Raw genomic sequence first — 24,069 nt, 5'->3', positions numbered from 1 at the left:
TGAAGATCTGAACAAAAATAACTCCTAATTTTCAAGGATAATGGAAGAGAAATGTTGGAGATTAATGGCACTATTTATCTTTTTTAAATTTCTATCTTTCTCTGTGATAGCCGTGCTCCCCAAGGAAAATATTCATAAAATGAAATTGAAGTCGTAACTTAATAGGTTATTAAAATTTTTGAGTGCATATCACTTTCCTTCCGCAGCACTGTAAATTTAAATTGAAGTTTGCGGCTCCCCGAGTCACCAGCGGAGTTTTTTTTATGATGGCACAATAGAGAGAAACATGCATCTTTGTCAGGAGGTATTTGCTAGTCTAATTTTATGGCAGGCCGGATTATCAGACGGGAATGGCAGCGCCGGGGGAAGCTGACAAGCCCGCAGCCGGCAGCCATGTGTTTCCATTAGCGCCCCGAGCCGTCCGGGGTTTCTCTGGACTCTCATTTTCCACTTCAGTCTTTTATCTTGATTTAAAGTGAGGGCGCCCAATATTCAGGGCCTGTCATTTTTCTCTCTCATACACTCTCACGGCGCTTCCTCACTTCTCCCCTCCCACTTCCTCTGCTCCAGGGCCTGCTCCCTTTCATCTTGGAGCCTCCATCATGGGCTCTGCCCCCCTCACCCAGCCTCACCCAACCCTCTGGGCTCCACCCTGGGAGAAAGAAGAGAGAGAAGGCAGGAGAGGCTGGCAAGGCAGCCGCTGGAGTTAGTCATAAATTTGAGTGAAGTCTTCTCCCCAGGGGCCCATCAGAGGAACCCTGGAATGGGGACTGTGTGTAGGAGGTGGGGTGGGGCTCCCTGGCTTGAGCCCATCAGGCCCTCTAATTGAGTGTTAATGGAGTTTCAAGGGGGAGGGGGGCGCAGCTGTTGGCTGTAGGGACCCGAGGGCAGGGAGGATTATGGCCAGTTCCTTTTCCAGTCCCTGTCTCTGTTTCCCTACCAGTCTCTGTCCCAGCTTTGTCTCTGAGGCTCGGAACTCTCCACACAGAGGGAAACTTAAAAAACCCCAGACCAACCCCCACATCCATTTTAGGGATGGACAAACTGAGGCCCCGACATGGGGAGTGTCTTGCCCAAGGTCTCATAGTTAATTAGTGGCTAAGACAGACAAAACATTGGCTATCACAGATGCATGCACTTTCCACGGGACCGCACTGTCTCGCGGCCACCTCTTTCTGCTCTGTTGGATGGAAACCAACATCTCCGTGTCTGTCTCAGCGCCCATCCAACGTTGCCCACCTTGTTATTGGCACCAGTGTTCTACAAAGAGCTGGCCTCAACACCCCAAGGTCATCGTTTAACTCCTGTCTTACCCTCAGCCCCCAAACCATGTCACATTCTGCCATCACTTTCTTATCTGGTCCTTTCTCTCCTCTTCCCTGGGGTTCACCCACCCTATCACATCAGCCCCTCCCTACTCACTTGTTTCCATGTTCATTTCCCAGTCCTGTTCCATAGTGACCTTCCCCAGATACCCCAGATTTCCAAACACTCTCCTGCCCTTGTTCAGAAACCCCCATACGCCCTCTACCCTATGCCTACAGGATTGAGGTCCAACTTCTCACTCAAGCCTCATAGCCCTGAGTGAGCATGGCCCACCATTTCCCCTCTGTTCCCCCTCCCTCTTGCCCACCATATACTCATGTATATAACTCAAACCAGGGTGGCACGTTTGCTCCTGGTGTCCTCCCTAGGAGCACCCTCTACCCTTCCACTCTATCCACCATTCATGAGCTCCCCCTCAATCCACCTACTTGCTGGGCCTCCCTAGGCCACACCAGTTTACCCTCTTCTCTGGTCTCACCATCCAGACGTTCATCCATCTGCTCACCCACTACCTGAAACTCACTATACTTACTGATTTATACCCTGCTGGGCCAGGGACCCTAAATTCAGTTTGCGTAGCTTATGGTCATAGATGCTCGCTGAGTTACACACCTTATCCCCTGAACCCCAAGCACACAGCAGAGAACCTGGGATAAAACCTCAGACGTCATAGCTGGAAGCGATTATGAGACCTTAGCTCTCTCATTTTGTTGATGAGGTAACTGAGGCCCAGCAAGAGACGCAATGCTCAGGGTTCTGCCAGGAGTCAGGAAGGGAGTTGGGACTCATATCCAGGTCTCCGGACTCAGGTTTCAGTGCTCTCTCCACCTCACCATTCATCTTTTAAGGTTCAGGTCATCACTGTCACTCAGGTGTAAACTGGCAATAGTTTTTTGTTTTTTGTTTTTAATGCAATAGTTCTCTTTATCTCGGAGCCTTGGTTTCTCCACAGTGGAGAAAAGCAGTCCTGGAGCATGTATCTTCCTAAAGCGGGGTTAGGGATCATTGGAGATCCTGTGGCAATGGCAAGACTTTTCAGTGTGGTATCTACCTGCCCCTCCCACCCTCCCCTGATCCCAGACTGCTCAACCCTGCCCCATGCCCCCTGGCCTGGCCACTTTCAGGGACTGTGACCCCTCCTCCCCTCTCTACCAGCCCTCCACTGGGCTACCCACCATTGTGTCCCACGTCACAGCAATGTTGTAGGCATGTTGCAAGCGTGTTCAGGCATGTTTCAGGCATGGCCATTTCCACTTGGCTGCCTGTGCCACACAGGTCAGGTGGCGAGTGGCCCTGGCCACCCCCACGCCGTGTTTAGCAGTGGAGCTGAGTGGAGGCGGTGCCTGGTTCCCCAGCCACAGTCTCTCGTTAGAAAGAAATTAAAAGCCACTCAATTTTGGCTAATATCCCTCTGAAGGCCTTTAACTCCACCTGTGACTAACCCATTCATAATCGCTCCGTTTTAGTGGCTCAGGCTGATGTAGCCTCAATTAATTTGGGAGGAGAGATAAACGGCCATTCCTCTTTGTCTCCCATCCCTTCCTCCCTTCCTGCCCTCTCTGTCATCTCCCCCACAGCCTCTCTGTGTCTCTGTCCCTCTCTGCCTCTCGCCCAGTCTTTCTTTCTCCCTTTCTCCATCTCACCTTTTTCTCATCCTGATGCTGTGAACCTGCTTCTGTCTCTCCGACTCTTCTTTGTGTCTCTCACAGTCTGTCTCAGTTTCCGGTCTGTCTCGGCTCCCTTTTGCCTCTTCCAGCCTCTCCCTCTTTCTTCCTGCCTGTCTCTGTCTGGGCCTCTGCGCTTTTGCCTCTGTCTCTCCCTCCTGCTTCCTTTGGTCTCCTGCTTTTGGTCACTTGGACCGCCCCTCTCTCATCTTTGAAGCTACTTTCCTCGCCCACGAGTGTGTTTGTGTTTCTGACACTGTTTCTTTCTGGTTCCCTCTGCCCATCTCTGTCTCTGTTCTTTATTGTCTGTCTCAATCGCTATCTCTGCATCTCCTGTCAATCACTTCCTCCCCAGCCCCTACAGCTTCCCTTCTTTCTCCCTTTCCCTCTTGCTGCCTCTCCTTCCTTTTTTTTAAAATTCTGCCTCTGTCTCTCCATTTGTGTGTCTCTGCTGTATTTCCCTGAGTTTTTCTGTCACAGAGATGACTCTTCTCTCACCCCTCCCCCATGGCTCAAGCACCTTCTCTCCTGGTGCCTCAAAACTACCCCCAACAAGCCCATGAGTCCTTTTGTCTTCTTCTCCCCTCTCGATTATTATTAATGATAAAAGCTCAAACATCACATCAGTAATTTCTGAGTGAGTTTTGCAATGAAACTGGGGCCTTCTCAGCCCCTCCCGAGTCCCACAAATTTTACTTTTGTAATTTCACGCCTCTGGTTATCACCACGCTGCTCCGTCCCTCTCTGCCTCTCAACTCCCCTCCCCTCCCCCCACCCCCCCCCGGAGAGAGCACTTAAACTTGTTTTCATTCCCTTATTCTTTATTTTTTTAATGTCCACTCTCTCCGGAGTCAGTAATGTTCTTCCTCTCTTTCCTCTCCCATTTTCTGTTAATTCTGCGCCATCTGCCTTAGCATCTGTTAAAAATAAAATTTCCCTCACACAATGAGAAGCCTCCCTGCTCCTCCCTCCCCTCTGCAGTCCCCCAGGTTTGGTGCCGGGGCCATCAGATGCCACTTCCTCTCCTGGGATGTTTCCCCCTCCCCCCAGTCCCTAGTCTGGTTTTCAGGGGAGAGATGCAGCACTGGGTGAGCAGGCAGCGGGAAGGAGGGGCCTGCCCAGGGGGCCTAGAGCTGGAGGGGGCAGCTGCAGAGGGAACCGGACCGGGGTGGGGGTGGTGGGGGGCGTGCAGAGGATGGAACCAGGCTCCACCCACTTGCCTCCGGGACCTTGCCCGGGCTGGAGCTCTGAGCTGCTGAGACTGAACACCTGGCACAGGTAGGTGACAACAGGTGGGGGACAGACTTGAGGAGTGAGTCCTTTTTCCCCAGGGAAGGAGGCCACTGATTAACCCATTTACCCTTTCCCTAAAGCTGATGCTGGGGGCCTGAGGCTGGGATGGTGGTAGGAGTGAATTTTGGAGATGGGAGAACTGCCCCCAAGACCCAGTGATTGTCCCCTGCTTGGAATGGATATGGTGTTGGACAATGTATCCCCAAGACTGGCTGTCCAGAAACACCCTCCCCTTATATGCTGGAGGACTTTGTCCCTGCTGTCCTGGGCTCAGCTGGGAGAAGGGAAAGAAAGGGAATCAACTGACCCCCAAGCCCTGAAGACTTTAGGAGGCAGGAAAGTCTTGGCTTGAAGCCAGCTGGCCAGAGGATTTGGGAAGAGACTCAGTGTGTGTATGCTTGTGAGCAAGTGTGTGCGTGTGCCTGTGAGATTAGTGTCATCACTGATCTGTGTAGGTGTGTTTGAGGAGTGTGTCTATATGAACTGGGTTATGATTGATTTTCTTTCTGTGTCATACTGTCTGGCTAAGTCTCTCAGGTATGAGTGTATTGTGTATGTTATAGTGGGCATGTAGCTATACAGCTCTATAGATGGTGTGACTGTGTGGTGGTGGATATATTGTAACCATGTATTTTTGTGTATATTTGTATAAATGGTGTCTTGCAAAAAACTGTCTTCCTGTGTAGGTGATGATGTATGTAATTGTTCATGTCTTTCTATTTTGGTTTATTTGTATGTGAAAGTCTACATACTTTGTTTATTTTGTACATTACTGTATCTCTCCTGTGATGCTGGATGTAATTTTTTCTCTAGGCAGTAATTCCTTTTCTCTTGTGATGGGGTACTCTGTATGTGATCAGTGCCAGGTAGGTACCTCTGTGAGTGTTGCTTCACTTCTGAGTGATGTGAGTATGGGAGGATCTTTCTGATCACTGCCTGGGAGGGTGATCATGTATGACTGTCTCTGGCAACATGTGCGTATATGTCTGTGTGCGTGTGCTGTATGCTTCCTTTTACTCATCACCACACAAAGATGTGGTTATTGGATATGGGCTTGGTTGTGCCAGGGAGGGTGAGGCAAGGCATGCATGGTTATGTTGGTGGGTCCAGTGAGGTCAACTGAGATAAAATGTCACAGGTAGGGGACTGAGGTAGCTCCGCAATGGGATGGTGGAAAGGTACAGGCTTTAATACCACAGTCCTGAATTCGATTCCTAGATCTGTCCCTGATCAGGTCAGTGGCATAGCAAGTTACTTAAACTGTCTCACTTTCCACATCTGTAAAATGGGGATAATCATAGCTATGGCATATAGTCATTGCAGGATTAGGGACACAGGATGTCACACAACTACCCTGGCACCCAAGAGTAATAAAACAGTAGTAGTAGTAGCAGTAGCAGTGGTAGTAATAATAAGAAGTTATTAAGTGCTTACTATTACATATGTAATCCTTTACTTCTCACATCAATTCTAGAAGTGTTCTTACTCTTTTGGAGATGAGTAAACTGAGGCACAGAGTATAAATAACCAAGATCAGACAGCTAGGAAAGGCAGAGTACCTGCTCAGCAAATAATAGCTTTATTTGGATAGTAGATGCTTCCTGAAACTACTGCTGATGTTCATGTGAGCATTGGAGGGGAGGGTGCATTAGACCCATAGCACTTCATTCCTACTTATAGGGACCTTCTTCTCAAGTCACCCCTCACCTTCGGTGGCCCACAACCCAGAGGAATTGTTGCCTTCTGGGACTGTTTTGGGGGCTGGACAAAAGGGAGAGTCTGAGGAGGAGGCAATCCCCCCACGCTCCTGGCCGCCTCTTTCCAGCCTTGATCGACACCAAAGACTCTGTAATCTCTCTCTGCCCCGAGGGGAGCAGCAGCGTTTGTGAAACAGATTTTTACAAAATGTTTTGACCCTGCTCTCCCCTACCGCCCCCTCTTCCCCCGCATCCCTGCCTGGCACCGTGTCACCTAATTAAATCAGCCTTCGCGGGCGTCTCCGCTCCCTGCTAATTGTGCCCTGGGCCGGCTTCCGGAGGTCGCTCTCCCCATCCCAGTACCCGCCCCCAACAACTCCCGAGGACAACAGGGGCTGTGGTGGGCGCCTGCTGGGGCCGTGTGGCGGGCAAAGATCTCCTAGGGCCTCCCGTGGCGATTTCCGTGATCCTCCCCTTGTGGCTATTCTGCAACTCTGGAGACTGAGTCATCGGTTCTAACTCCCGCCTGGTCCTGCTTCCATAGATCAAGGACAGGGGCCCAGTCTGAAATGACCCGGGGCCTCGAGGAGGCCAGCCGGAGCGTATCCGGGTAATTGTCTCTGCCAGACGCATTGCCGAAGCAGGCGGCTTGGAAAATCCCGGATTTCTTTCCCCTTCAGCGGCGTGCCAGGCGGGCCGGAAGCCAGGCGGCTTTATTTACAGATCCTCTAGCAGGCGGTGGTAGAGGCTGGGCTGGGAGGGCGCTGGCCGCCGCCACCTCTGTCCAGGGTGCTGATCGCAAGCAGTGCTGGGTGTCTCTCCTGCGTTTGCCGGGATGTTGACAATGACTAAAAATGATTATAGGCGACTGTTACAGAAAGATTACCAGGAGCCAGGCACTGAGCTAAGGGCTTCCAAACTCTGTATAATTTAATACTCACAGCAACCTTAAAATGAAATATTTTCCCATTTTAAAGATGAGAAAACTGAGACTTCTACAGGTTAAAGAGCTGGAGTTGGGGATGGTTAGGGGAGAATTTCACTCCATCTGTCATGTCTGATTTCTTCCATTATTTTTTCTTTTAATAACCCAAAATATGTTCATGTAATACTTGTGCATTAAAAACAAGCTTGAAAATTTTGAAAAATTTTCCTTAAGGTGTTCTTCTGGGCAAATGACTGAGGTTCTTCAAAGAGAAGGGAAAGAGAGAGATAATAACAAAATACATTGTGGGTGGACCTTGTTTAGTTCCTTACTGAACAAGCAAAATGTAAAAAAATATAAAATATTTGAATATAGACTGAGTATTTGATAATTTATGGAATTATTGACAATTTTCTTAGATATGATAATGACATTGTGTGAGTGTGTGTGTGTGTTAACTCTTTCTGGGAAGGTAAGGCAAGAAAACCTCTTTAACTGTTAAATTTTTGGTGAAAAAGAGCTGTTAAGTGACCTGCCCAAGATTACTTAAGAGTCCCTTCTCTCAACCACTCTGGCAGCTCACCATTAGCAGATCTGAGCAGATCTACAGCTTGGTGTGTTATACAAGTCTGTCTACAAGTTTGTGTGGCCATCTCTGCTTGGGTTGACATAAGTGGTGGTGTTGTTTCTTTGTGTGTGAGATCTCTGTGTGGCAAATTTTAAGTGCCAACTGTATGCCAGATTTTCTATAATAATATCTTACAGCACTTTAAACTCAGAACAATCCTGGGAGGGAAGACTTGCTATTCCAGTATTGCAGATGCAAGGAACTGAGGCAGAGAAAGTAATTTTCTTGTGGTCTTATACTAAGGGATGGAACTGGAACCCAGGTATTTTCGCTCTACTCCCTAATGTTCTTGGTAATTGCTTAAACCACAGTGGCCTTAATAGTGTATGCAAGACCTGAGTATGACTTCATCTAGTGGGTGGAAGTAAGGAACTGTGTATGTAGTCACAGCAGCACCCCTCTTCCTTTGATGCCCTGGGGTGGAAGATGCAAGGAATTACAGATTAGCAAGAAAAGAGAGTTGATTTGAAATGAACTAATCAATGGGGATGATCAAATCCACTAAAGATGATATGATCTGAAGAATTTATCTGGTGACAAAACAGATCTAAATTTTATTTGGAAGCTGGAATCTTTCTCTCTATAATGATAAAGTCATATTGAGCACCTGCCAGGCCCCAGTCTCTCTCATCTATACAGATACCTAGAAACTATGTATATGTAGCACAGCATCTGGGACAGAATAAGAATTCAGTTAAAAAAAAAAAAAGACCTTTGTTATCAAAGAAAAAAGCACAATGTCATTCATGGAAGCCAGACTTGGAGTCAGAGAGGGGATAATCTCAAAACCCACTAGTTGGGTGACCTTGGGCAAGCAATTTAACCTCTCCAGGCCTCACTTCCCTTTTCTGTGATAAAGAGATAATCACACTTAAAGAGACTGTAAAAATTAAATGAGATAATGCATAAAGTGCTTGGCATAGTGCCTAGCACATAGTAAGTGTCCAATACATGTTAGTAGTTATTACTCTGTGCTAGGTGCTTTACATACATTCTCTCTGAACCCTGTCATCACCCCATAAGGTATTTGATATTCCAATTCAGGCTTCTTTGTATTCCAGATTCATACTTGTTCCATTCACCTGGCTGCCTGCCTCTTTAAGAGCTGTCTGTTTTATTTGAATGTTGGTCTGTCTAGTCAAAGCTATGGTTTTTCCAGTAGTCATGTATGGATGTGAGAGTTGGACTATAAAGAAAGCTGAGTGCCTAAGAATTGATGCTTTTGAACTGTGGTTTTGGCAAAGACTCTTGAGAGTCCCTTGGACTGCAAGGAGATCCAACCAGTCCATCCTAAAGGAAATCAGTCCTGAATACTCATTGGAAGGACTGATGCTGAAGCTGAAACTCCAATACTTTGGCCTCCTGATGTGAAGAACTGACTCATTTGAAAATACCCTGATGCTGGGAAAGATTGAAGGCAGGAGTAGAAGGGGATGACAGAGGATGAGATGGTTGGATGGCATCACCAACTCAGTGGACATGAGTTTGAGTAAACTCCGGGGGTTGGTGATGGACAGGGAGGCCTGGCGTGCTGCAGTCCATGGGGTCACAAATAGTTGGAGACAAATGAGCAACTGAACTGAACTGAGCTGAGAGTCAGTGCTGGGGACTGACAGAGGGGATTGGAAGGGAGACTACCTGGGAGGGGCACTGGCATTGGAGAAAGAGCACTAGGGTGGGAGTCATGAGATCGGAATTGACACCCCCAGATTTTCCATTAACTAATTGTGTGACCTTAGTCAAGTTTTTTTTTCTCAGAGTTTCAGTTAACCCATCTGTAAAATAAGAGGGGTAGACTGGATGAGCTAAGACATTCTAAGACTGGTAACTGGATGTGTTCAAGAGACTTTGAGTAAGATCTGAGAGTATGACTGTGAATTTTGTGGGACTCTGAGAGAGTGTGAAAGGGGAGTGTTGGGTGGAGATGTAGGGTATAGATTTGTGGTTGCAATAATATAAATGACAATAACTAGGAGGGACATGGGACTAGGTTTCCTTAGGACAAAGCATGACAGTGTGAGACTGTGGGGGAGTGAATACTGGGTGACTGGGTGTGTTTATGTAAGTGGGTGTGTATAAGCATCAAGTTCTATGAACGTATTGTATGCAAGGATGTGGGTGTAATGGTGTGAAAATTATTATAGTCAAATTTTGTGAGAATGTGAGCACAGTTCTAAGGGAAGTATATGGGTTGTGGACTATATGTGAATATGCAAGTGTAGGGGTGATATATACGAGATGGAGACTGACCACAGGCTGATATGGAGAGAGGGATGGTGGAGAGATCTGTAAAGTAGGCACCACAAGGAGGAAGACCCTGAACCGCGTCATCCTCCCCTTTTCCTAACCTGTGGAGCCCCCTGGAATGATCCACAACTGACTCAGATGTATTGATTTGGGATAATCTGTTCACTGTTTCCCCCACACAGAGCTGGAGACCCAGTTTTATGCTTCACAGCTGTGGTGTCAGACACCTTCTGAGGAGAGTCTGAATTAACACTTGAAGTCCCACCATGAGCAAACCCAGTCGAGCATCCCTCCTACTCTCTCCCTAACAACCTTGGCCAGGGGACTACAAGAACAGCAGCAAGACTGACAATGGATGCACATTCGTGGGGCCAGGAAGGCTGCAACAGACCTCATCCCTGCACTGAAGTAGGTAAAGTGAAGTGGCTCAGTTGTGTCCGACTCTTTGCGACCCCATGGACTGTAGCCTACCAGGCTCCTCTGTCCATGGGATTTTCCAGGCAATAGTACTGGAGTGGATTGCCATTTCCTTCTCCACCGGATCTTCCCAACCCAGGGACTGAACCTGGGTCTCCCGCATTGTAGACAGATGCTTTACTGTCTGAGCCACCAGGGAAGTCCTGTATGATGTATTGAGTCCCCTGCACTGAGGGGGCAGAGAAAGATTTGGTAGAGAACTTTTCATGTAGGACTTCAGCTTATGAGGTAGTGACTGTATACAGAACACATACAGATACACAACCACATTTGTATAGAAGGTTTACTTAAACCTTCTGAATCACACACACACACATACAAAGTGGTCTGAAGAATTAGGGGTTTTGTTGTTTTGCCTTTGAAGAATGAGCCCTTTTATTTAAGCAAATGATAAAGGACTGATGATACCCTCTTATGGTAAGAATATAGAGTGGTACAACCTTTTGATAAGGTGGTTTGATAATATATACCCAAATGTAAAATGTGTATTTTTTCGATCCAATACTTTCATTTCTAAGAACTTGCCCTAAGGGGATAATTGTACAAATGTGAAAAGATCTGTCCACAAATATATTCATCTCAGTGTGTTTAAAACAGTGCAAAACTAGAAATATCCTAAATGTGTATCAACAGAAGACTGACTCAATACATCGTACAGTAGAATATGCTTCAGTTATTACAACAATCACATAGCTCTATATTCATTGGAACAGTATGACATCTATCATATATTTTTATGTAAGAGAAGATTATAGACCAGAACATAGAATTTGATCCTGTTTGTGTCATATTATGTGCCTGTGTCTATGTTTATTTACAGGCAGAAAGAGTTGTCTGGTAAATGGTCATTAAAAGAGCAACTGGGGTTGTCTAACTTATGTGGGCATTATTTTTGTCTTTCTTCTCTGTATTTCCTGTGTAGGAAGGAAAGGTGAAAGAAGAAAAAGAAAAAGATGCTTCCTATGTGCCTTCTGTTCACCAGTCTCTGCACTCAACACAGGGGGCATAACAATGAGTGAGGCGCCAATCCCCTTAGGGACCGCCCAGGATTAAACCTCCACATCAAAGGTGTTGGGGCTGACAATATATCAGCAAATGTGGTATAACTTGATATAGCTTGAATATCATCAAATGTTCTATATCTACAAACTGTGTCATCTTCCTCCCTTTGCCTGCTCCTTGCTGGATCCATGTTCATCTTTGAGAAGACAGTGAGAAGATGTGTATCCCCTGGAGAGTCCTTGGCCTTGGCAGTAGGGGAAAGGAGACCCTTGGATAAGGCTGGAACCGCTGTGGAGACACCCTTTGGGGAGGGAAGTCTCTGTCCTCAATGCCCCTTCCCATAATAAGAGATCACTGAGTCCAACCTCAATCATTTTTTAACTTCCTCAGTCAAGATAACCCTCTTGAAAGTGCCTGAAATTATCCTCCTCTGGGGAGAAACTTCTTAGGGCCTCGGGCCTGCAAATCATACTAGAGGCCAAGGATTTCACTGCTCCCATAGTAGTCTTATTTTGAGGATCTTCTGCTTGAACTCCTTCAGGGTAGGAGACTTGCTTCCGCCTGAGATAGGCTTTTTGGTTTCAGGCAGCTCTGATGATTAGAAAATTCTTTCTTAAAGAAATGCAGTAACCCATATCTACCTCCTGGAAGGTGTTTATCCTCCATTCCCAGTAAGGAGATATTCTTCAAAGATGGTAGAAGGTAAAGTAGTGTCTGCTGAGAGTCCTGAGGTCAAAGGGAGATGTGAGCCAGAACAGTGCAAGGAAACGAGTGGGAACCAACTCAGTCACTGCCATTGTACCCCCAGTTGTCATCATGCCAACATGTGGATCAACATGTGGGCTCAGGGATTTCCATTGTGGGAAAAAAGCTAACCACATCCTAGCATTGTTGGGGAGACAGACATTATGACAGGGAAAGCAAATGGTGCCAAATTCCAATGATCACTTATTAAAGTAAGATGACATTGGGCTGGTCCCTCTTTGGGCTGGTCACCTCTTGGGCTGGTGGCCCATATTAAAAAAACACAGAACTTTCTAATATTTATAAGGTTTGAAAAATCCCTTTTAAATTTGAGATCCTATATGAAGGAAGGAGGAGTCCTTTATTTGACTTGATTTTACTCCATGAAAATAATACGCCAAGGATCAAGTTCAAGCCCCTTTCCTGGATATGATGGACATGATGCAACATCCTCCCTTCTCCAGCCCCCTGCCTTCCTCAAACTCCACATACCAGAGGGTCACATTCTTCCTCATCTCTGCTCTTCTGCATTTATTTTGCCCTCTGCCTTGGTTTGTAAACTCCTTTTGCCCAAACTCAATTCCTGCTGAACCCTGCTATCCCTGCATTTGACCCCTTCCTGTTGGCCCAGGGCATCTTGGGCTGCTCCAACCTGCATCATGCTCATTGCTTTGTGGTTGATTGACTTGTAAGTCTTCCTCCCTCATTAGAACTGTGATTTCTCCGAGGGCAGGGTCTACATCTCATTTTTTGTACCCCCAGTGCCAACCCAATGCCTAACACCTAGTAAACAAGCAGAAAACAGTTGAATGAATGAAGAGATGTTGAGAAGGGGATCATGACCTTTATCGGAGGCAAATTCAGCCTCTTTTCAAAATTGCTCTTGGAATGACAGGGAAAGAGGGCAAGGCATTCTACTTCATCTAGTGTCAATACTAGGATGGTTGTGTGGCCATGGGCAAATTACTGGATTTCTTTGCGCCTTAGCTTCCTTATCAGTCAGGTGGAGGGGGTACATAATAGTATTTTCCCCCAAGAGTTGTTATGACAAGTCGAAAGTAGCAGTGTAGTGTGAAGTGCCTAATATAGCACCTGCCACAGAAGTGCTATTATCATCCTTGTAATTGTCATTATTTGCAGTGATCACAGGGATTATTATTGTTACTATGTAACAGCCTATTTCTCTCCCCTGGAAAACTCTGCCCCTTCCATCAAGGCCCCAGATCAAATGCCACCTTCTTTAAGAAACCTTCCCAGATGCCCTCAGGAAGTCCTGCCCCCTTGAAAGTGCAGCACTTCCTGTGTGCTTCCATTTCAGTGTTCATAGGGCATTGTGATGTTTGTAGAAATCTGTCCCCCTGCTTGATGGTGAACCCCAGGAAAGCTAAGGTAGTCTTGGCTTTCCTTTGCCCTCAGCAGCTCTGACACGTGGGAGAATTCAAAAGTGCTGGGTGAGCTGGGGGAACTTCCAAGTTCCCGAAAACACAAACGCGTACTGGAAACCAGTGAATATGCAGTATTAATGATGACTCAAGGCACTGAGTTGCCACTGCTCCATAGATTTGAGTTCCAAGGCCTAAAATATTTAATGCAGATGATGGTACAATCTCAATATATTTATAGAATTTTTTTTTAAGAAGGAAGGGAAGAAACATAGTCTGAGAGATAACATTACCACAAAGGAGGAAGCTGTTGCTCTTTGCTTTCTTCTCCCGTCATAGCACAGGGCTCTCAGTTTTGTTCCTGCTCTGGTGCAGCTATGCTGTAACTACGCTTTTAAAGAGGCTGTCCTGAAGCACTCCCTCCACTAGCCCATAGGTGTTTACGCCAAGTGAGCTTAACAGCGGCAAAATGAGGAGGGTTGGGAGAAATGCGTCCCAAACTCAGAGAGAGCTGTGATTGAGGTCTTATTTTCCACGCACTGGTGCATCGGGTTTGTGGCCTTGCACACAGGTATTTCCTGTGGACACAGCAGGATATTAATAATAACTAATGCACGATAATAACAATACTCCCCACCTGTACTGCATTTAATAACCTCTCAGGTCACGTTTACATGCCCTCACTGTTCCCACTAGTCTAGAGAGTGAGGTATGTGGGACAGATATTCCCATTTCACAGATTGGGAAACTGAGGCCAAGAGGACTTGCAGAGAGCCACCCCACTGCTTAGAAGTAGATCTGAGAGGCGAAGTCGGGGCCCTGCAAATTTGTGGTCATATTGACATTTGGGCTTCTGCAACTGTAGGTTTGTTGCAGGCGTATACCTGGAGGAGCTCTTTAGGACCTGGCAGCAGCCCTAAAAGGATGGAGACCCAACTGTCTCGAGTCTTACAATTAGTCCCTTTCTTGGAGGATCTCGCGCCCTGGGCTGGTTTGGCTGCGGGACAGCTGAGCGAGGGCCGGGGAGCCGGGGAGAAGAGCCACGCGGACCTGACAGGCGCCCGCGAGTGCGAGGAAGGCGCTAGAGGGGCCACCCGCCCACTTTCTGGGCGGGAAGACTGAGGCTCGGGCGGCGGGCGGCCGCCCCCTGGTGGCGGCCGGGCGGGCGGACAGCGGGGCCCGGCCCGACCGTGGCGCGTCCTCGCTCCCGGGCCGGCGGAGGCGCGTCGGCTCTCGTGGCGCCCGCTGCCCCCGCCGCCTCCCCCGCTCCCTCCACTTTGGGGATAATTTAACATGTTTCACACTAACTTTCCCGTAATGGCCACGGAGCCTTTAGAAGTGCAGCCTCCCCGCTTTATCGGCGGCCGCGCTAATGGTTATCTCGCAGCCGTGCCCCCGGCGATCCTGTCAGGAGTAAATAGAAGCTGACACAGTCATTTGCTTAAATCTTCTCCACACTTTTGCCGCATTTCCCTCCAGAGGATACCCCCGAAACAACAATTATTTGAAATGTCACGCGTTTCTGCCCCTGGGCTACCAACAAATGAACATTAAATCTATTAACAGCAAAAAAAATTAAATGTTTACTTTTCCGCGAAGGTGTGAGGGGCCGGAGTCAGGGAGGGGCCGAGGCAGAGACAGGGACGGAAACCCGAGACAGACCGAGGAGCCGAGAAACCCGGGAGTGCCAGGAGACGAGGAAGCTGGAGGAGGCTGGGGAGAGACAGCAGGACAGACTGAAAGACAGACAGCCGGGGACCCAGGGAATGGCAGGGGGGAGCGACGTGGGGAGGAAGGGCCAAAAACGCAGAGAGTAAGACAGAACAGAGATTGAGACCAAAAAAGAGAGAGAGAGAGAGAGAGAGACAGACTCCCAGGAGAGGAGCAAGGAGGGCCAAGAAGGAGGCCCACAAAATGAGACATGAGAAAAAGCAGAAAGAAACATCGCCCGCTCATAATGCTGCCACCCTCCCAGTTTAAACAAACGAAATGAAAAACAGAACGGGGAGGGGGGAGGGGGGCGGGGAGGGGGGCGAGGAGGGGGGGCAGGGAGGGGGCGGGGGGGGGGGGCTGAATTTCCCAGGGGAGTGCTGGAGTGAGCCGGGGCATATTCTGGGAATAGCACTCTCTTAGGCCTTGTCCTGCAACCTGGTGTCCTTTGGGCCTTGCAGGCGCTGGCCTGGGCTTGCATTGAAGTGGGGGTCGGCTCTGCCCTCCATGCCCCTCATGTGTCCAGCGGCAGGCGGGTGGCGGTGTGTGTGTGAGAGGTCTGGAGTGCCTGCAGCGGGAGACTCAGGGGACAGCAGGTGTGGGATGAAGCAGATAGGCAAGCGTCAGGGTCCATGGCCTGGGGCCAATGGCCATCCTGGCTGCCCCTGTGACTCAGTGTCCCACTCTGTATAATGAGAAGCAGACCTCTGGACCTCCACTCCACAGTCACCTGAGGGCCAGATTGTCCCGAGTACAGTGTCTCCGTTGCCCTCCCCTGGGCCTGTGTGACATCTGAGAGATGTCATACCTGGAACTGTGGAAGGATCTGGGGTATGTATGATCTTGTTTTTTGGTTCCCCAAGGTCAGTGCCTCACCACCGGTGATGTGTTCACAGAGCACCCACTGTGGGGAGGAGCCCAAGGGAGGGCCAAGAAGCTCCAGTCATTGAGGACCACTCGTTTCCCCACACCTCCACCCAGAATCAGGGCTCAGTGAGAGGCCAGTAAGAGGGTGAAGGGCCAGGCAGCAGGAAGGCCAGTGAGAAGGTTCTCCAACAGTTGGAAGTGTTAATGGGGTTGAGGGGGGCGAGGGAGGTGGGGGTGTCTGAGGGGCCAGTGTAAGCTCTTTTCACCTCCCAGCTCCCCCCTACTCTTACATCTCCTGGCCCCCTATGGACTGTGTTCCTGTGACATTTTCAGTTACAGCAAATGGGTCAAGTTTCATTTCAGTGCCGGGTGAGGGCTCTCATCCTGGGCCGACTCAGCATGGCCAGACGCCTCTGGATTCTGGTTTCCCTGCTTTCCTAGGGACATGTGTCCAAGCTGAGACTGCACGCCAGGGCTCTTGGTTAGTGTGTAACTGGGTGTGAACTCTAGCTCCATACACACAGAAGTGGGGCTATGAATTTGCTCTCCCACTACTGCTTTAAACGTGGACATTTTTAACCTCATATGAACCCAACTTTGAGATACACACGCAGAGCACATTCATGTGGGTACACAGATGATCACCTTTCATGTTCAAACGTAACCTTGCACACTCAGACATACATTCAAGGTGGCTCCATTCCCCTGCCCTTTACCCTGACAACGCCCATCTCCAGTCTTCTTACTCCAAAGGAAACCGGCAAAAGGGTAGTATGTCCGGGTCACAGAGCCTGTGTTCTTTGTCTGAATGTAAGGTTGTGTATGTGTGCCTATGTGTGAATGGCAAAGAAAATTTACATGTATTTTTTTGCTTTGAACGTGGACATGTTTGCTGCGTACAAGGATATTGTGACTGTGTTTATGTGTCTCTTGGAGTGTTGTGTGCCCCTGTGGTTGTGTGTGACTGAAAGTGTGTGGTGGGGGGTATGTGGGGGGGTGAGTGCTATTTAAATAAAAAAGAAAGGAAGTGAATCAGGGTCGTTTCCATTTTAATTGTAAAACAGATAAGCACTAAACACTTTGAAAAAGTAAATGACTTGAGAATAATTACTCTCTATTACCCAGCGTCCCAGGGGGGCAGTTGGAGGAGCCCAGATGGCTACAAAAATGGGATTTAGCAGAAAATTGAAGACATTATTCACCGTAACACATTATCAATTACCTTCATATCAATTACAATAACCTTACATTAGCGAGGGGCCCCGAGACCCTCAAGCCCTGAGACTGTGGAATCACTGCAGCCCTGTGGGGGAGGGGTTGGGAGGAGGGGTAAGAGGATGGGAGGGGACTGGGAGGGACTGGGAGCATCTCTCTCTTGGAGATGCTGCTGGCTTAGGCCCTCACACCCCATTCCAGGTCTCTACTCCTCAAATTTTCCCCAGTCCCAGCACTCTAGGCTGGGGGTCGAATGGAAAATAATGAGTGGGAGCAGGTAGTGAGCTGAAGGGTGAAGGACTGAGAAGCTGATGGAGAGCTACAGAGGCCAAGAGGTGCAGCTGATAAGAGGCGGGGTGGCCTAAATAGGCCCGAGAAATCTAAGAGGCTGAGATTGAAAATCTGAAGGCGTAAGGGGGCTAAGATGCGGAAGAGTCACCTTCTAGAAATTTTGCTTTTATTCTGTAGTCACTTTCTAGTCCATCCACCTCTCTTAGACTTAGGGCTTTTCTAGGCTTTCCCTTCTCCCATCTCCCCTTCCCTGCCCACTGCAGTTTCTACTGGTTCTTTCCTCCCACCCCGAAGTCTCTTAGCTGGAGTAGAATGGGAGGTGGGTGTAGGGGGCCTCTTGAGAATGAGTTGTACAAGACATTCAAAACTGAAAGTCATGAGTCTTAGTCCCCTGCAGTAGGAAGCACAGAAGTGAGATTAATGGAAGAACCTCCTAGAGTAAGATTCTGAGACTGAATCCATGTGTCTCCTCTGTGACCTAGGAATCAGTCAGTGGAGAAAGGAGCCGGAAGACCCTGCAAGGGCAGGCTCTGAGATAGAGTTAGAATGAAGAGTGCAGCCCTGACTTCTCCTTTATCTCCTCACTGGCACACACAGCACCCTTCACTGACGGGGGGAACCAGCCAAGCCAGTCCTGCCCAGTATGGCAGCCATGCGCCACATGTGGCCACTGAGTGCTTGAAACGTGGCTAATCCCGATGGAGATGTGCAGCAAACAAAAAATGCACACTGATTTTTAAAGAGTTAGTATTGATTAAAAAAAAGGTAAAATGTCTCATTTTCACTTTAAAAATATTGGCTACATGCTAAGATGGTCTTATTTGAGCTATATTTTAAATATTTAAATTGTAACAAAATATTAATTTAAAACTTGATAAAAAGAAATGAATTAATTTCATCTGTTTCCTTTAATGTTTTTTAAAATATAGCCACTAGAAAAATTTAAATTGTGTATGTGGCCCACACACATTTTACTGATATTTCTGTTGGATGGTGTTAAGCTAAAGTTCCTGGGAAGGAAAGGGGTTTGGGATGGGAGCAATTCTGGGGGTCCCTCCCTGGTATTCACTTCAAAAGGGCCCTTTTTTCCCTAGAGGACAGGGCCTCCTAAGGAACAGAACTTCTGAGATGGATCAAGGCAGGAATCTTTTCCTTTTCCTTTCTGAAACCTAACCCCCTAAATCAGCCATTTGGTTCAGGATTCCCAAGGAAACAGAAACCCACGTAGTCACAAGTGCCCACGTCCATTTCATCCCTTCTCAATGCCCGTCCTTGACATGTACACACATATGTTCTGCACATGCATACATTCTGTGTTCACGCGCTCATTGGGGCATTAACTCGTTCTCCCACAGGGCATGCATATGTCCATCTCTCTCACAAGTACACACACATTCCTTGCTCATCTGCACACTCACATTTGCACTGCTGTGCACATGTTCTCACAGTTTCTGCCATGTGACAGCTTCACATGGACACACATGCATTCACACACCGCATCCTTGTAGATGTGTGCATCCCACTTCACACACATAGCAGGGCCAGGAGGGCAGGCTCGGGCAGAGTTGTCAGCTTGATTCATGGTGTGTGTGTGTGTCCAGGGGAGTGAGAGCTAATAGTGTCCCCCTCCCTCAGGCTGGGCCCAGAGGACTAATTGCTAGTAATGAGCTAAAAGGAGCTCAGAGCTGGCCTCAGGCACCGGATGAAGATGTTTCCAGAGACCAGCCAGAAGCTGTCCTGCTGTTTTGTTGATAGAAAATCCTTCTCCCCCAGTGTCCCCTCTCTGTCTCTGTCTCCCCTCCTGTGGCTCCCTCTGGTTCCTACAGCCTCCAAGAGGTCCAGCCATACCCCAACCCTGATTCTCCCATTAGCCTCTCTGCTTCCTCCTGAAGGTCCTACCCTATCACAGCATTTGCCCTCTCTCCTGCCTTCTTCTCTCTCCTCCCTGATGGGGCCCTCCCAAGGTACCCACTGAATAGGAGACAGATTTCCAGAGGCTCCAAAGGTCAGATCTAGGGAAAGGTTGCAAGGATGCTCATTGTAACTGAACCTGAGGAAAACCTTTCTGGTAATGAGATCTGCCCAATAATGGAAGAGGACCGTGCTGAGCTCCCCATCACTGAAGTATTCAACAGCACTCACTGAGGATGCTGTAGAGAATACGATCCATGGGAAGGGAAGTTGCACAGAAGGACCCATGAGATCTCTTCCTGGGATTATTATTATAATTACTTATAAATTATTAATACAATTATTCACCAGTACTAATTATTATAGCCACCATAGGTCAAGTGCCTATAAAATGCAGGTACTTTACATTTTAGCCGTCTCCATTCATCCTCACAAAATCTATCTGTAAAGTAGACATTATTATCCTCATTTTGCAGATGAATAAACTGAGGCTCAGAGAGATCAAAGCAGGAGCCAGGGCCACATGGCCAGTCAGTTACAGAGCAAGGATTTGAATCAAGTGTGTCTTATCTTCATACTCATACAATTTCCACTAAAACTTTTTTTATTTCATTCTCTCAATAAACATTCATTCATCAAATAGAGAACCTCTGATTTAGCAAATAAACACTGAAAGGGATCAGAGTCTTAAAGGGACCAAACTTAAAGGAATTTGGGGTTGGTGGGAGCCAATGCCTCAGTTTAGAAACAGAAAAAGAAAAATCCTTGACAGAGATTCCCTTCGCCATCCCCTAAGTGGCTGTATGTGTCTGGTGTGGGCAGGCATATCTGTGTATATGAAACCACCTGGGAACACGCAAAGAACCAGCAGCCACAGGGGTCTTGGGGATAACTGGAGGGCACGAAAGCCCAGTGCCATGCTTTGCCAGTCTGAGGGAGGGATCTGGGTCCAGGGAAACCCATCCCTCATATTGGCACATTAGTGTCATTCAACAAAGGCCAGGCAGGATCTGAGGGCCTTCTCAGCAAACTTCATTCTCCTTTCTCCACCCTCAAGCAGATATTTGGAGCAGGGGGCGGGCAGAAGGGAGGGAAGGAAGGAGAGAAAAGGAGGGTCAGGTGCTGGAGTGGGACAGGGCAGGGGTGGCACCCAGAGATTTGGAGGCTGTTTATGATGCAAATATGTGTAAAAGCTTTGCATTGTCTCCCCTGAGAAAGGAGCCTAAAATTGAAGTCTAATTATAACGAATGATTGTTAATGAGTTGTCTAAACATAATAGATGGAAAGAATTAAACACCCAGAAGAAACAGGGTTTCATTAACACACAATAAAGAAACCACAAGTGGGGTGAACAGAGGCCCCCCCCTTCATGGAAGACAACCCCTCTTTCCCTTCCCCCATGGATGGGGCTGGCAGGTGGGACCAAGACCAGGATCCCATAACTGAAAAACTTGGGTCCATCAGGTGACCCTCATTGTTGAGGGCACCTGTCTACAAGGGTGGGCACTGTCTGGGCCCACACCTGCTTGGGTACACATGAGTGCCTGCCTTAGAAAGGCATGTCTGCAGCCCTGTAGGCATTTAATCAAAGTAAGTGTCTTTCCTATGAGTGGACTCTGGTGGATGGTGGAAGGTGAAATCTCAGAAAGGGACATGAGGTCAAGAGCAGCCTGTGGGCTTTGGTGGTCCTCCTGAAGCCAGCCTCCTGCTCCCCACCCCCACCTTTTGGCTCCCAGGGAGGGAAAACAGATGAGAAAGGACAGGCCCCACGTACACATGTGTACAACTCTGAAGGTCGAGAGTCAACCACACCCATCTGAACTCAGAAGGCCAGAAGGAGGAAGGACATCAGAGATCATCTGACCCAAACCAGCTGACCTAACACAGATGATGCCCCTTGAGGCCCAGAGAAGGAAGGTGACAATTCCAAAGTCACACAGCTCGGAGCTAGATCTCATACTAGTCCAGGGTGCTCTAGATTTTAAAGCATCCATCGCTCATGAATGCATGTCTTGGAGCAAGGCCACTCCAACAATAAGATACTGTTCTACACACACACATATCACACATAGGTAACACTGGGACTCTTCCGGGTAAGGCGCGAATGTTTAGGGGTTCTGAGGGAGGCAACAGGAGCCATGTTTGTGTAGGGAGAGACTGGGCAATGCCAAGTGGTCCGAGGATGGCAAAATGTGCAGGAGCACACGTACATACGGGTTATTGGAGGGCAGAACACAAGAGCTGGAGAGAGGGCTTTGATTGACAGGTTAATGAAGCGCTTTATACTGGTGGTATAACTGCAGAGGCAGGCTGTGAGCGGGCGCGCATACACACACACACACACACACACACACACACAAACATTCACACCCTGATACGTGAGCAACACCCAGCAGGGCAGAAGCCAGGCTGGCCAATCTCCAAAGTGATCTTCCGGAATCCAGAAGGATACCCTCTCTGCACCTTAACCCCTGACTTTCGTGTGGGTTTGGTGCAGTCCTGCAGTTACATTGATTTAGTCCAGGTCATGCATGGATAGAGAGGTGAGGGAACTATCACGATCTGGAATCCCTGGTTCTTTCTGCTCAGCGTTGAGGTGACCTCACCACATAGGGAGTACAGTCAAGGCTGAGACTCCCTCCAAGACTTAATTCAAACACCCAGGCAGGCACCATGTTCAGGATGAGGGTGAGGTGCGCTTGGGAGTTAAATTCTAGATGGACGCACAGGTCCTCAGCCTATCGTCCGGACCCACCCCAGCCCAGACCGCCTACCCTCCCCCTACCTTCGCCCTTCTTTTGACCCCGCCCCCCTTGGAGCCAACACTGATTGGCTGCTATGAAAGCAGTGCCGGCCAACCAGCCCCCGCAGCGCCAAGAAAAGTTAATTTGGAGTTCTGGTCTCTTCCCAGGATGCATTTGGGCGGCCGCCCGTAATGAGATGCATAATTGCGGAGGCCTGCCAACAAAAGCAGGCTGGATTTAATTGAGTCAACGCATGGCCATTAATAATCTGACGGCAGTCCTCCCCCACCCTCACCCCACCCCCACCCGCCATCATCCAATGCTCTGCAGCCCCCACTGGGCACACTGGGCTCCCGTCCCAGGCTGGTCTCCTGTTCAGGGGGAAGCAGGTCTGACCATTCCCCAGCCTGCTCCGGTGCTACAGAGGCTGAAGGGAGAACCCACTTTCCCCTAAACTATGTCATCATCATCCTGTCCACCTCTCCTGTATACCTTGGTTGGCACCTGTCTCGCATCAATCCCTTTCCCCAATTCAGTCATTAGATCTATATATCCTGAACTCCTATCATGTGCCAGGCACTGGGAACACAGCAGCTACTGCAGACAAAAATCAACCTCTTGGAGCTTAGAGTCATCGTTCACTTGTCTTCTCACACCCTTTACATGAGCCTGACCCTCATACCAGAGCCCACACCCCCACACCCATGCTTGACTCTAGCCCTCACACACCTTCCCCACTTGCCTGCCCCTTACACCTGTCCTCATGCCCTTTTCCCATACCTATCCCTTTTATGTCTTATTCAGACACCTATCTACAATACAGCCATTACTATAGTCCAGTCCCCAGCATCTATTCCCCCATATATGTCCCCAAATCTCCTGATTATCTTCATACTCAAGAACTCTGTCCACACACACCCTCTCCCACACATCTGCTCCTCTCCTCTCACACCAGTAACTCTGGCGTCACTGCTTCACTGGTACCCTCTCCTTGCCACTTATCTCTTCCGCACCCTCCCGCCATTCCTCCCTTCCTCCCAGGCCCACAAACCTCAACCAGAACTTTCCAAGCGGTCCCATCTCCTAGAGCCGTTTCTGCATCAGTAAAATGGGGATAGTATTAGTCAGTCCCTCATGGGATTGTTGAAGTGACTATTTCATGAGATAACCCAGGCAGAGGGCACCTGGGAGCACTCTCCAGTGGTGGTTAGTGACTCTTGCGGGGTGGAGATAATCTGATAAACTGCCCCACAATGAGCTTGGACTGCCCCAGCTCCCAAGTGACCTTTTAGGATAGTCTGCTTTTACCAGATTAGCCCGGAGTGGGCCTGACCTAATCCAATGGCTGAAGCACAAATGGTGACAACCTAGGCAGTGACCAGCTTTTCACACCTCCCCAGGAAGGTGTGCTCCTTTGCATCCTTACCTGTTCCACACGAACCTGTGTATCGGTGGCTCCCCGGGGGGAATGGAGAGGCCTAGCATCCCCCAAAGTGGATAACGGGGCTTGTGGGAGGAGGGCACAGGGCACTACTCTTCCACTCGCTCTCCCCTTTCAGGAAGTCTCTGGTAGGGCAGGAGAGGTCCGTCTGAGGGTGGGGGTGGACTTTTGTGGGATCCTGGGAGGCAAAGTTCCCTATGAAAGGAGGAGAGGATTCTCCTTCCCATTCATTCCTCAGTTTCTCTGTAAGGCCAGAGGAGGCAAAAGAAGAAGGGAAAAGAGCCATTGCTTTGGGGAGAGGAGGTGGTTCGGGGAGAGGCGGATCCGGAGCGCCACCCCCCACCCCTTCCCACCCCTCCCCGCCAGCTTCCTTGGTGGGGGGCGGGCGCTGCGGTTAGCTGTGGGTGCTTAGCAGAGGAAGATACCCTCCACACCCCACCCCACCCCCGGCCCCCCTGAGCCTCTCTTCTCAATCCTTCTGCCCGCTGGCTTCCGGGAGGAGGT

This window comes from Budorcas taxicolor, chromosome 23 (genome assembly GCF_023091745.1).
Source record: "Budorcas taxicolor isolate Tak-1 chromosome 23, Takin1.1, whole genome shotgun sequence".
NCBI classification, from domain to species: domain Eukaryota; kingdom Metazoa; phylum Chordata; class Mammalia; order Artiodactyla; family Bovidae; genus Budorcas; species Budorcas taxicolor.
The sequence above is the reverse complement of the archived record's forward strand: the minus strand, read 5'-3'. Positions refer to the sequence as shown.